At 40.4% G+C, this 14,552-nt stretch overlaps 1 long non-coding RNA gene across 3 annotated transcripts in view; it reads left to right on the forward strand.

The window, feature by feature from the left end:
* The first annotated feature begins 7,392 nt into the window (after positions 1–7,392).
* LOC135247944 (uncharacterized) overlaps positions 7,393–14,552 on the forward strand; it is a 131,162-nt gene continuing 124,002 nt past the window's right edge. For 2 of the 3 annotated variants that reach the window (XR_010328334.1, XR_010328333.1), the window contains exon 1: positions 7,395–7,528. This is a non-coding gene — a long non-coding RNA (uncharacterized LOC135247944). Of the gene's footprint in view, positions 7,529–14,552 lie in introns of all 3 variants that reach the window. The other variant, XR_010328332.1, reaches the window with a different exon arrangement.

A 14,552-nucleotide genomic window follows, 5' to 3' on the forward strand; every position in this document is an offset into this window, starting at 1 on the left:
TTTACAGTTACAAAGTGAAAACACAACGCATGCAGTGTGAGAACATGAAAAGCAAAAGCCTATTTGACCGCTAGGTGGCAGTTTCTGTACACTGTATTTTAACACTCGCGATGCCTGTAATAAGGTGTGGGATTTTTGAAATGTCATGACATAACACTTTTGAACTTGAGTTTGAATCTCAGTATTAAACTATAGATTACCCATGGTGTGCTCACATGTTGAGCCTGTTTGAAGTGGAGTTGTGGCTTACATATATTAATATATAGTGTCGTTTGGGAAAAAAAGGCTATATGTAGTGGTGCAGAATAACCACAGTAGCGAGACTGTGAATCGGCAAAAATACAAGCCAGGCAAATTTCTGACGCTCTTTGACGCGCAGCGAAGTTCCCCCGACGGTAAGCTCCCATGGCGTTTGACTGAGGAAATCCATCACGATGACGAATGTTATACATTTTTACAGATGGAACCTCAGCTCGCGTCCGCTTCAGCTGATTGAACGCAGAGACAACCATGCCCTTACTTCCTTAGAATGTAACAAAAACAAATTGACACAGCGAAATGTTTTGATAATGATGCGAGTCCTACCAGCGTGTTGTAGTAAGATTGCAAGGAAATCTGCAGGCAGTCCTTTTCATACCATTTCAGTTGTGGGCAGAAATTTGAGATGCTGCGAAGTGGTGCAAAGCAACAATTCATCACAACACTGCATGGTATTTTACATGTGGCTAGAAATATTTGTTTTGTATGCCATCAGAAAAATAAACACAGTCATTGGTTTTCAATGGCTATTCAATGCTCCTACCTAAACATTTTCAGAATGTGACAGTTTTTTAATATGTTTGAGCTGGTTATACAGAAGGTAATTATTTAATATCTAACGTGAATTTGTGTCACACTAAAATTCTACAGAGTAGAACTGTACATGGATTATGGTGCCTGTTATATTTATTTTGGCAGCCTTCAAATTTGTTTCCTTATTGGCCCATTTCTCTGCTCACATTTAGGCTCTGCAAAGACATGCACTGTAAGTAATTATGTACACTCTGTCCATTATTGAGTTAGTAGTGAAGACCCGCTGCCCTCTGAGGTCATGCGACCTAACTTCATTTGTGGACAGAAGCAGTTTAGAGCTTTACAGATGGTCCTCCCCTCCGTCTGGACATGAAGCTGCTCAGATGGCTGGGGACTCATGGGTCCATGGTGATCCCAGTATCAAGGGTTCTCTGCCACCTTCCTTCCATAGACATGCTCCTTTCCTTACAGTATCAAGGGTCCTGGGCAACCTTGGGCGTTCCGCTCAGCCCCAGGGGCATGACTTCATGGAGGTCACCTGGTGCCCTCGATCCTTTCTTGTTCAAATGACTATGCCTCTCTCGATGTCTAGTGGGCTGCTCCAGTAGGAAGTGCAAGCTGTTCCCTGGTTGGGTCTGAGGCAGCCTGTGGCACTTTGGCAGCCATGTTTTAACACTGGGATCACCGTGTAGGCGTTCATCCTGCACCGAACAAGCAAGCTCACGTTTTCTTTTCTGAAGTGACGCAGGCAGAGGGCTGAGGTCCTTTATAGCTGCCAGTGTTTTAGTGAGCAAGTCTCTGAGCATCAAGCTTCCTCTTTTCGCACATGGGTCCTCCTAACCCTCTAGGCCATTCAAGTTCTAACCTTCATCTTGTAATTAGCTCAATGAATTAGTTGCACACCCACACACACACACACACACACACAAGCACACACAGCCTGGAATTGTATTAATAATCTCAAGAAAACATAACTAAGCAGATGAATCAGTTTACTTTCCTCAAATGAATGAAAATATTAAAATCTTTAATACTACAAAAAATGCACTGAGAAAATGCAACACAGAAAAACTGTGTATCTTAAAAATTTATATACATGTGTCAAAAACATTCAATTCACACGTGTATTTAGACCCTTATGGCAGCTTGGAACAATTTCTGTGATCCCGAGGGGAGTTTAAGCCGAAATGTAATCAAGCCATTATGAGCATTAAAGTTAAGACAGAGACCCATCTGAAGAAGACCATGAAAACTATTGCTCCACATTGGCTGCACAACTCTTTGGCAGATTCCCAAGACAAAAACCAGTGACAGTTGGGACCATATTTCTTTCATGAGACAAAACAGAAATTTAGAAAAATATGCGATTATTTGTCACGTCTATGCAGTGACTTTGTGGACTTTGTTAGCTCTGTATTACAAAGTAAGTGTGTGCATGCTTTTGTGTGTATTGTACAGACCTGTATATAGACATACTGATGGTTGGGGTGAGAATACATTTCACCATAATATATTTTTGAAAAATATGCAGTTATTTATCAAGTAATTAATGTTGCCTTGTGAGATATATTTACAATGTTTGGAACAAAGACTTTTTTTGCCTCCACGACGGCACAGGCGTGGCCGGAGGCATTATTTTTTCGGGTTGTCCGTCCCTCCGTCCGTCCGTCCTTCCATCTGTCCGTCCCAATTCTCATGAACGCGATCTCAGGAACACCTTAAGGGAATTTTTTTCAAATTTGGCACAAACGTCCACTTGGAATCAAGGATGAACTGATTAAATTTGTGGTCAAAGGTCAAAGGTCAAAGTCAATGTGACCTCACGTCCATCCCATTCTCTCGTGAATGTGATCTCAGGAACGCCTTGAGGGAATTTCTTCAAATTTGGCACAAATGTCCACTTGGACTCAAGGATGAACTGATTAGATTTTGGTGGTCACTGTAACCTCACAAAACACGTTTTTGGCCATAACTCAAGAATTCATACGCTATTTATGACAAAGTTTCACACAAATGTCTAATCGAAAAAAATGATGAAGCGATGACATTTTATATCCAAACTGGCTACTGGTTGGCGGAGGCATACAACCGCGAGGCAGTGTCAGGACTGGTGAGGGAATGGACCCAAATGCAGAGTAAAAACCCAAGAACTCCAAAAGGAAAGTTCACACAAAGACTTTAATAGCAAAAACTCAGGAACAAATGCAGGGAACCGAAAAATGCCTCGCAGGGCAAATCCCAAAACTCAAAAGTTCTTCAAAAAACAGGCAAACAGAAAATCCAGAAATCCAAAAAGAAGCCAAACAGAGGCAGGGCAGAAACAGGCGGACAAAAACAGGCACGGGGAAACACGGGTAAACTCTCAGGCAAAAAAACACAGAGGCAGGCACACAGGCAGACATTCAGTGAGAACCACACAAGGAAACACAAGCAGAAACACAAGGAACCAGCATCCGAGTCAGGGAAGAAAAGAACTTAAATAGACAAGACACTAACGAGACACAGGAGGGCACAATGCACAATCAGACCACAGAGAGGGAAGGGAAAATGAGATAAACCAAAAAACAATAATAGAATAATTGAAAACAATAATACAATTAAACAAGGAAAAGGAACAGAACTACAAACTGAAGTGCCGCCATCTGGCGGCCCAAAAAAGGAAACGCAGACAAACACAGAACCATGACAGGCGGTATTTCTAGTCTTGAAAATTCTCTGTACTCCACAATTTTATATTTGTAATCAAACAATTCACATGTGGTTGAAGTGCAGATATTCAGCTTTTATTAAAGGGTATTTTTATATTTTACCATGTAGAAATTACAATACATTTTATACAGGGCATCATAATGTTTGGGGCGACTTTCAAACGACGACTGAAGACCCACCTCTTCAGGCTGCACTCTCCCATCCCTCCTTCCCCCCCTGTAAATGACTAAACTTAGGTTAACTAGCAGCTGTTAATAGGTGACTTAGTTGATGCGCCATCTAACGATACTTGTATTTTATTTATTTTTATTTATTCTTATTTTTTCCATAGATGCTTGTTGCCGTTCTCGTTGTATGTTAATCAGTTACCACAGGGCCCAAGTTGAACTATGCGTTTGTTCCTGTACTTGACCGGTACTCTTTCTAGGGGTTTCGTCATACTTGTTCCTGGTTATGGTTATACACTTTGTTGTACGTCGCTCTGGATAAGAGCGTCTGCCAAATGCCTGTAATGTAATGTAATGTAATGTAATGGGGCATGTTAATCTTATGTAAATGAAAGTAGTCATTTTTAGTACGTTATATCATATCCTTCGCATGCAATGATTACCAATTTACAACTTTAAAAAAATTGTATGCAACTGTGAATTGGGAAAATGTGGGTGCTATTAGTTTTTGCCTTACAAAATCTTTCTGATTTTTTTTAACCAAAAAGTAAAGTTGATCCTTTTGATTTACATATTCAACAACATTATATAATTGGTTTCACATTTAAACATTGTTAGAAAGTTTCCGCATACGTTCAGATTTTTTAGTGCATTACTTTGTAATTTTAAGTTAGGTAAAATCAGTTAGTAATTGTCTGCTCCAACCTCTAGTGAGAAGAGCATTTTGGGGTGAGATCTGTTATAAAGGAGATAAGGGGTTGTCAGCAGAATCTCTCTTTAGCTCCCAAGTGAAAGGTGGTTTTCTAGCAGCAATTGCTATGGCTCTATTTAGTTTGAATCATTGTGGCAGTTTTGTGGCTGTTCTTCCCATTTCAGGCTTGCGACTGAGTTGTTCGGTTGGGCTAGCACAGTTTAAGATTTGCCTTTTTTTGTCTTGTTGTATTTGTCTGCTGTTGGATAGCTGTGCTTGTTTTCAGTTGTATCAGTCAGTTTAATATATGTGATAATTATTCACTATGAAGTAAGTACACATATATATATTTTACATGGAGTAAGGCAGATATTGATATAAATACCCTCAAATTAAAGCAGACAGTCTGCTCTTTAACATTACATTTATTTTTGTAAAACCTTTCATTTCAAAGCCAGTGTGCTGGAGTACAGAGCCTAAACACCAAAATTCTGTCACCATCCTAATACTTACAGACTGCATTGTACCTGTTTGGAAACAGTAACTGCCCTGAGGTTCCGTCACACATACAGTCAGCGCCACCCCAGTATATGTGAATGGACACTTTTAAGCCCTAAGACCAGTGGACCCCATGGAAACACCTGAAGGCAATGAGGAAGTGTTGTCAAGGATGACAGATGGACAAGTTTCTTGGGTGACAGCATGTTGCCACACTGAAGCACAGTAATGATTCATGTCTCTCCAGCTTGGGCAAGAACAAGAGAAAAATGCCTTTTCCTTCCGCCTTTACCTATGTTGTTAACAGCTAATTTCATACCACACACACCTGGTACCCATTTAGTTATTAAAATTGTGTCTCTCCGGGTTGACCTTTGGAGAGACCTACTATTAACTGTGGCAATGCAATTTGCTATTACTGGTTGGATCAGAATTGAACGCAGGGTTCTAAAACCAGTTGTTATCAGCAGACTGCTCACAGCTTCACACATAGAAACTTTTATTACAACAGAGCTGCGTTCTTCCAGACTCACAGAAATTGAGATGGTAAATGAATTTGAAATTTCTGCCGTTCATTCTCTATGGGATTTTAAAAATCAATAATGTTAAATGTCTCCAAAACTATTTGGAATTTTGGAAAGTTGTATTCAAGCACACCAACCAGGGCCACGTGAAACAGTTGAAAGTTTGTTTTGTGTGTCTAGCTCGAAAGCTGTCCGAGGAGATATTTTCTTTTGTTTTGTTATTTTATTCAAATCTTTTGTTATTCTTTCATTTTTAAAAGCTTGGTGGTGGCATTCAGCAGTAAATTGGTACACTTTATCAACGCCTCTTCTCTTAACTGCAGCGATTCAACACATTCAAACTAGCAACAACTCAGTCATTTTTACAAATACAATTACACTAATAATAAGTTCACTGTCAAATAACAATAGTGTGTTGCTTCATTATCACACTAATTAACAAAATGGGCCCAGCTTTGTGTGCAATGTCCAGAAACACACCGATGCCTGATTTATTCACCTCACCGCGAAGAAAGAAAAATTGTGTGTTTTTCAGGGTGGCTGTTTTTTTCCCGGCTTCATAAACAGAGACAGATGGGATGGAGGCAAGCTAAGCATGTGGTGTGGAAGCTTGCCCTTCTTTCAGTTTGTTGATCCTTTGCATTGATGTCGGGGAGTCCTTCACTACAGTTTTTACTGCCATGAAGTTTTTTTGCAATTTCTGTCTGAACCGTGGCCATGCCTGAGCTGTGCTTTGGAGGTGAAGACTGCGTGTGGCTGGGTGATTTCCCAGACAGATGGCTGAGCTAGAGATGTAGCCCTGGAACTGGGTCTCCTAAGATTTATTTTCAATGGCGTGTATTGAATCGCCATTCCCTCATTGGGATCATTGTTTTTTGGGATTTTTTGGGTGGCAGATCCCCCCCCAGAACTCAAAATAGCACATGGGATTGGTGGAAAATGTGGGTGTGTGATTAAAGTAAACAAACACAATAATGTGATATTTAAGCAAGTGATCGAGCCCTCTGAGAGGATTATCACATAATGAGAGAGAGAAAGCCACTCAGGGAGTTTGGTTAATTAGGATGAAGTCCACAGATAACGGCCATCTTTACAGATTTGCTGTTCCCTGCAGTAGCATATACCTCTATGCGGAGTTGTGTGTGAAAAGCAGTTGGATCTCTAGCCTTCTAGTTGGACCGACTACAGTTTGAGTGTTCAGTTTTTTTGGCTTACTTGGTATTAAGTCATTTCTAAAAATGTTAGTCTGATATATGAATTACATTTCCTTAGTGAGACTAAGCCCTTGCAAATATTTAACTGTTTTCACAATATTTTTCTCAATATCTAAAGCCATCCAACATTTGCAAATACATATTTACAAATTACCGGCATAGTGGTGCAGTGTGCGTTTGAGTTTTCTTCAGTTTACTCCCACAGTCCAAAGACACGCAGGTTAGGCTAATTGCCCATGGGTAAGGAGTGTGTAAGTGAACGGTGTGTGTGGCCTGCAAATGGTGATCTGTCTGTCTGCGCTTTCCTGCCTCTTGCCCTATGCATCTTGGGATAGGCTCCAACTCTCCGGGTGGCCCTGACCAGGAACAAGTCAGTTGATGGATAAATCCATTCCAATCGGTCATCCTGAATTATTCACACAAGTGTCGGGTGACCATGGGATAAATTGGATAATGACAAGCTGCGCGGTTATTTTAATGCACAATGTGTGGGGTGCTCTTTGTAAAAATGTGTACATAGGCTACTGGCTACGTTTACACCGCCTGGTAAACTGACTCAATTTATTTATTTTTGTTGCTAAAATGGCACAGATCGGATACGTAGGCTATTATGAACGTGTTAACTGGAAAAAAACACATTGAATCGGATATTTTCAGATCCGTTTTTTCCGGTTATTGTAATTCAGAGGCCATTCAAAACCGTAAATGTTAAAAGAAGTGAAATACTTATTACCGGCAAACATTCTTTCTCTTCGTTAGCTATTGCGATACCGACTGACGTCAGTAGATGGCAGTAGCCGCCAATCAATGTGAGATTCGCAGGCACCGGAAGTATTGCTTAGTAGCGTTGCTCGAAAATACTAGCAAGATAATCAAGTTAAGAGCGTGTGTCTACGTATGCCGTTCAATGAAACGTTTATGTTTTACTTGCAGGTAAGACATCATTTTGAATAGTTTTGAATAACGTTGTATATGTACAAACTCCTGTTGACTGTTTTATATGCGTATTCACGAACATGTTGTGAAATGTTAGACTAACTAAACGGGTTAGCAACATAGCTAGCTTGTGTTCTAGCCTCAGGCTATATTGTTGTTTAGTTACCTAAGCTATGGTGGGTTTGTGACTAACTACATGTTATAGTGCTTATTTGTGTCTTGTAAAAACGGTGCTTAATTATTTCTAATTACATAATTAATTTATGTTAGGGAAAAAGATAGTGATACGACATAACGTGGAGTATAGTAGGCTAAGACAGTGTTTATCTCAGTGCTTATTTGTTTCGTCCCTTCTGTCGCGAATACTGTTTGTCTATAATTTATCTCTTCTTAATTTTCACATAATTTTACCAATCTTAATTGCATTATCTGGGAAGTGCTGATACAAGAACATACCCACATGTGGCAGTATTGCTTTTTTATCTATTGTTTTGTTTTCCCCCTGTATATTTGTATTATTTTACTTTTATTCACAATTTTTCCACTTAATGCATTTCTGGGAGTGCTGTAAAGAAACACCCACATGCTATTGAGACGACAGTAACACAGAAGGGTAAATTTAATAAATTGTTTTATTCAGTTATTTCTGGGGGTGATAGTGAAGGTGGGCTGAATTGTAAACAAATAGCAGGTTTCAGAGCTGTGTCTGGTCACAACCAAATAGCTCCTCTGTACATTTTATGAGCATGGAGCAAGCAGGCAGTCCTCACACTGGATTCTGAGCAAGCCAGATTCACCTTGATTGTCATCTATTACAACATATTAGGATGTACTCAGTGTTCAGTGAACATCAGTCAGCAAAACCTTGGAAAATGCTGTGCTAGCTGTGCTTTTTATTGTAAAACACTTAAAGCATACATCTGCCCCATCCAAAGGAGAATCCTTTAAGTGATTTGATTGATCTGGTTCATTACGTTTCTCTTATAAAAACATGGATATCAAGTGCATTTTAGGTGGTGCAGATATTTGTTTCAATAGTGATAATATTATGATATACAGTCAGCAAAACAGGGAATTAGGGCAAAATATGGCAGTGCATTGTTGAGTAGGAGTGCATACATGCATACACAGACACACACACACACACACAGAGGAAAATTTAGAGTTGTGTCAGGAACGCTGTTTACTGTGGGAGGAAACCCAGAGGTACGTGGACAGAATGTGCACACAACACCGCAAGACCCAGATTCTCACCCAGGCCCGCTTTGCTGTGGAAGGACACCGCTGTGCGTGCACTTCACTGTCAATAAACACATCAAGATCGCAGGACAGATTTCAACTGATTTTCACACTGCAATAAATGAGCTCACATCATAAACATGCCTTCCGGGGAGCAATTCCTTGCAGGATAAATTAGCATGATCAACCATTAAAACAGCTCAGTGATGTGTGCAATTCTTTTCACCTCCTACAGTGACCCTGTGGCCTTAAATTGTTTGATTTTACAGATTAAGAGTATAGGCCTAATGTTCAATTTACAGTTAATAGGAAGATGTGGAATGTTTGTGAAAGTAGGCTCATCAAATTAAAATAAGACTGGGAAATGAAGTACCGTAATTAGGCTTGTTAGAAAAACATCTTTTCAGACCAGCAGATCGTAATTGCTGTTTCACTGTTCACTGTTAGGGGAGCTGGTCTCTCTCTAGTTGCTTTGAGTTCTTTGTGTAGTTGAGGTGGGGTTTCATGATGGTTTCTTTTGCTAGATGCCACAAGATATTTGTTTACTGCCTCTTGGTCTTCCTGGTATTCTCTTGTTAACATTACTGCCCATCAGCTGGAACCTTCTGAGTGTGTACTGAACACTGCATCTGAAAATGTCATGCTTCTTTGCAATGTCTTGCTGGGAATAGCCTTGCCCCAATATGTTTACGTGGCCCCGCACATCTAAGCCTGACTCTTTCTTTGCCATATTTTTTGCTACTTTAGTATCTTTACTGACATGACAGGCCAATGGTATTAGACTAACTGCGGTTTAAAAAACGTAATGTAGATAATATTTCAGTCAATTTAACTACCCCTCCACCTCCCTCCCAGCCCCCACCTCCCACTTTGAAAAATGATTGGATAGACTTCCAATAATTTACGTGTACTTAAAGCCAAGGGAGGCTATTTTGAGGAAAGTTTAAGATTATTTATCAACTTTTTATGTTATTGTAGGTAGAAAGCAATGTAGCCTACTTTGCTTTGTTATTTAGTAAATACACATAAATTAACTGAATTATTTTTTATAAAACCAGAGGTGGCCTAATACTTTTGGCCTGCACTGTGTATATTTTGCATAAATGTTGTACTGGCTTGCAAAATTTGGGGAGAACATCAGCAGCTCTCGCGCTTTCACGCAAACACACGTGTTACATAAACCAAGCAATACACAATGGAAATATTTTCACAAATTCTTGCTGTTGTGTCTCCCAGCAGATACTTTGGCAGCTAATTTGAAACATTTAGTGAAACACAGTATATAAGGGTCGAAATATAATATTTTAGTTTTTACCACACGTGAATGTGCCTAAAGAGTGCTCACCTGTGATTGGTGTGGGTCAAGAACTTATATAATGCATTGACCTAATGCATTATTGCATTATGAGATGAGATGAGACCATTGAGGTTTGTCTGCAAAAAGATAAACCCCCAGTCCTGCAGACTGACTGTTTGCTATGAACAAAAAAAACTATTGTTCTTGTGTTGCTTGGTAACTTATCAATTTGCTCCCGTGTCCTTTATTTAATGCGTGCTTCGCTGAACTGTACAAAAGGTGATGGATACCGGAGAACCCGGCTCAAGGAGGTAATAACAGTTTAACTAAAGACACTGATGGGTTGTGGTCAGCTCCATTTTCTGGTGGGTGTTCACAGTGTCAAAATTCATTATCAGCAGCCCTCCCCTTCCCAGTGGAATTACACAGACAGGGGCTCAACATTGACATGATTGGCTGCTTTTGCCCCAGTTGCCCTCCCTGCTTTTGTTTGAGGGAGAAATAAAGTGTTTCAAGCGGCGCCGTTCGCCAAAACAATCATGGGTTGTCGATACCCAGACAGACTCAAGGTCAAAGTTCGCTTGAATGGTGCACGACACTCCATGGCGAGTAATGAGTTTTCCATGCCTTGTATTTCTGCGAACGTAGAAACATGAGTGTTTACTGAACGGCGGCTTGCTAAATGATTAGAATCTCAAGGACGTGGCTGTAGGCTTCCTGCTCAAGTTCCTCAAACAAGTCCACTTCAATCAATAGCAACCGTCCTCCTATCCATCGGTTATGGAAAAAGAGGCAGAACAGCATGTTGTGTAAGGCAGTGCAGCTGGAGGGGATTCAAATAGCGCAGAAGTGGTGAAAATTATAATGAGGCATGGCCGACATGTTGTTGGGAAGTGGTCAGAGTTTTATTCTGTTATATCTCTGACTCTCCGGCAGTTGCAGTGAGAGTTAAAGATTAGCGTCACAGTCAGACCTGGGTCAAATAGGTATTTGGTTTGGATTCAAATACTTTTCTGTGCTCTATTGATCTTGCCTGGTGTAATTGAGACTACTAATATCACCAGAAGGTTTGCACTTTTTGAGAGTATTTTATTGGTTCCAATACACCAGACAAGGTCAGTAAAGCGTCAAAGTATTTGATCAAAACATAGTTTTCCAGTCGTCGTGTCACATCTCTGGTTTCAGAGAACTGAACAATGTAAAGACAAATACTTCAATAACCTTCCGCTTTGTCTTACGCGAAACGAAGTGTATTTCGTAATGGGCTGATTTAAGGATGTCAGTGTCTGGCTTCCCTAAATGAATCAGTCTGCCAGTCTGCAGCAGGTCTAATGGTCCTGCTTTCAGAAGCCCAGCCAGAAACAGTCTATTGTACTGTTAATCTGGACTTCTTACTTGGGTTAGTTCATGATCACTCACTCCCAGGTCCTACTTTATAATGAATTTCAACTTATCATAACTCTTGTAGACCTGCCAACCTGCATGTATTTTGTGTACCAAGCACGGTATTCTTGGTCAAAATACACAGGCACGAAATACCAGCTGAAACTACGCAAAAAACAAAAAAAAAAAAACAACAAAAAAAAATTATTGTAATTTAATTACGGAAAACAATCAATTAATACAAAACAATACCGTACATTTATGATGAGTGGAACCCGGCATGGTCTTCTGCTGCTGTGGTTCTTCTGCTTTAAGGTTTGATGCGGTGAACATTCAGAAATGACCTTCTGCTCACCACTGTTATAAACACCTGTTATTTGCGCGCCTGTTATTTGAGCTTGAACAAGGCGGCCCATTCTCAGACATCTCTCATTAGCAAGGTGTTCTCACCCACTGAATCTGCCACTCACCGGATCATGGCACAGTCGAAATTTCTTAGATCACACATCTTGCCCGTTCGTTTGGTTGAACAACAACTAAGCTTCTTCACCATGTCTGCATGCTTTATATATTGAGCTGCAGCCACATGATTCACTGTTTGGAGGAGCAGGCTATTTGCATTAATGAGCAAGTGTACCTAATCAAGTGGCCACAGAGTGTACCCACAGTACAGTATATAGCTACAGATACAAAATGAAGTGTTAGTTATTGGATAATGTGTATATGCTGCACTGTATTCATCTTTGAGTCCCTCCTGCAGGGATGCATCAGTCTTTAATATTTGTCATTGCTGTCTATTTTAGTATTTTAGTTAACCTTTCTTCAGTGGCTGGATGACTTCTAGTGAACCCAGCCAGAGTGTGTATCCCAGCTGGGTGTGTAAGTGCAAGAGTTCTCTGAAGATGATTTGCTGCAACCATATTGGGGTACTTCATAAAGGCTGTTGTTATGAGGTCCTTGTAGGCTACATCATTGTCGCCCCTTCTCCATGGCAATACTTGTCCACATCTGGACTCCACAGGATGAGGTTGATGAGGATCCCTTGATGTGTCATCAGAATCACTCTTGATGGAGTACCAGGTGTTGGAACACATCTAGTGTCCCTAATCTCCAAATGTGAAACCCTTTCCCTGACCTCCATGAGTACCAACTCTCTCATTTTCTCTAGATGGCATTCTGTAAACATACTGTATATCAACCACCTGGGTTGCATTAACTAATCAGCCCAGGTGCTTAAAGGTGTGCTGCTCTCCACAGTTCCAGAGCAGAGACTGGGAGAACACCCTGAGAGAGCGAGTTTTGATTTTCATTTTTGTTTCATTTCAGTTTTGTTTGTCCCAGAACGACAAAGCAGTTAAACCTGCCACTGAAGAGTAGGAGGAGCTGGTCTCCTGAAAAGTGGTGAACGGTGAGCCGAAAGGCTGCTGCTCAGTTTTGCTTTCTTTTGTCTTTATTATTTTAGTTTGTTGTTTTAGTTAATTGTTTTTGTCCGGAACCTGTGATGGGGTAAGGGTGAGGATGTTCATTTATTTCATTTTATGTTTGTGTGGGTGCGCTCTCTCTCTCTCTCCATGCGGCAACCAACGGTGTTTCCTGGAACTTCCGCTTAACTATATAACTAGAGATTCTCAAACAAGCAGCGGTGAAAACATAAGGCAGATCAATACGCAGCACAGAATACAACTCCCCCCCCCCCACACACAACTGCACACTTCATATGGCAGTGCTAATTAACTGATTAATGCCAGGTGTGCTCAATTATCACTGGGCCAAAACATCCCTTCCCCTGGCAGTGGCTGCATCCCACACTTTGGTGAACATTAAAAAAAATAAAAGCTGTTATATTTTTGGGCACTGTATTAAATGATTGTATTTGAGATTTATTTGAAATAGAATTAAAAAAATATTTGAAGTATTTGAAAATACTTTAAATATTTCATATTTGTTATTATTTGTCCCCTGTGTTCCCATGACATTTATCAAACAACTAATCATACGTCGTTTGTATTTTTTTCCCCTGCTTTGGCATTGCCTAATTCTGACTGTTACTCTCTGTTTAGGGATGCACCAAAATTTTTGCCCGCATATAATAAATCAGCCAATACTATGAATACGATGATTCTTCTCAACAGTAGCTCTTCATAGTTTTGCCACAGTTTACTCCTATAAAGCAGTGCTTTCGTCATGGCCCAAAAGCATCTGTTACGCCAAGAGCCTCAAACAAACCAAGAAGTGAAGATGACACTCTCTTGGAGGCTGTAAGCAGCCATTTCGATGACAACTGAGTCCCTGTGCAGCATTACAACAGTAATTGATGCATGTTATAAAGACAAGCACTTTGATGTGGAGAAAAAATGGCTTAATGCAATGTTATCTGGGCACAATTGAATTTATTGGAAACACTGACTGGAGACTAAGTACAGTATGCAGCACACAGCACATGCAGCAAAAAAATGTCTTGAACTACAGAGGTGAGGCATATACACTTTATCTCTCTGATATGTTGGATGAGATTTCTGAAAAGAACAATCCAAATGCAAGTGAACCGTAGCTTGCAAAATCCCCTATCCCCAGAAGTGAGAGTCCTCTTGGATCTATCTGACCTGGTACATATTTCAATTTACGTATTATGGTAAACTCCTCGACATGTATTTTGTTTTAGCTTGATTTGGCTCCTGATCTCAGATCTCTCGGGGGGAAAAAATCCACCAGAGTTTCTGGCTGTTCACCAGATGAAAGGTGTCTTCTCCACAGACAACTGATGAAAGATAAAAATCGGTGTCAGTGGTCTTGTTGAGAAATAAGGATTGTACGTGTTTTGTGGTAATCTCCCATAATGGATTCGTCGAGATGAAGCTGTGGAACATGAAGTGGAGTTTAGAAGAGAGCCAGCTCTGTTATCGGTGGAAGTGGAAACATCCTGAATTTCCAGAAGTTTCTGCAGCTCAGCTCTCAGCTGACGAAGACCCAAATGAATGGTTGACGGTCTTCAAAAGAACTAAGCCATCTACAGAGAACTTGGCCTCCATTGAAACAGCAATGGAAAAAGAATTTCAGTCATCACAGAAATTGGATCAGCACCCAGTCACCTGCAGTTGTTGT

This window comes from Anguilla rostrata, chromosome 2 (genome assembly GCF_018555375.3).
Source record: "Anguilla rostrata isolate EN2019 chromosome 2, ASM1855537v3, whole genome shotgun sequence".
Classification (NCBI taxonomy): domain Eukaryota; kingdom Metazoa; phylum Chordata; class Actinopteri; order Anguilliformes; family Anguillidae; genus Anguilla; species Anguilla rostrata.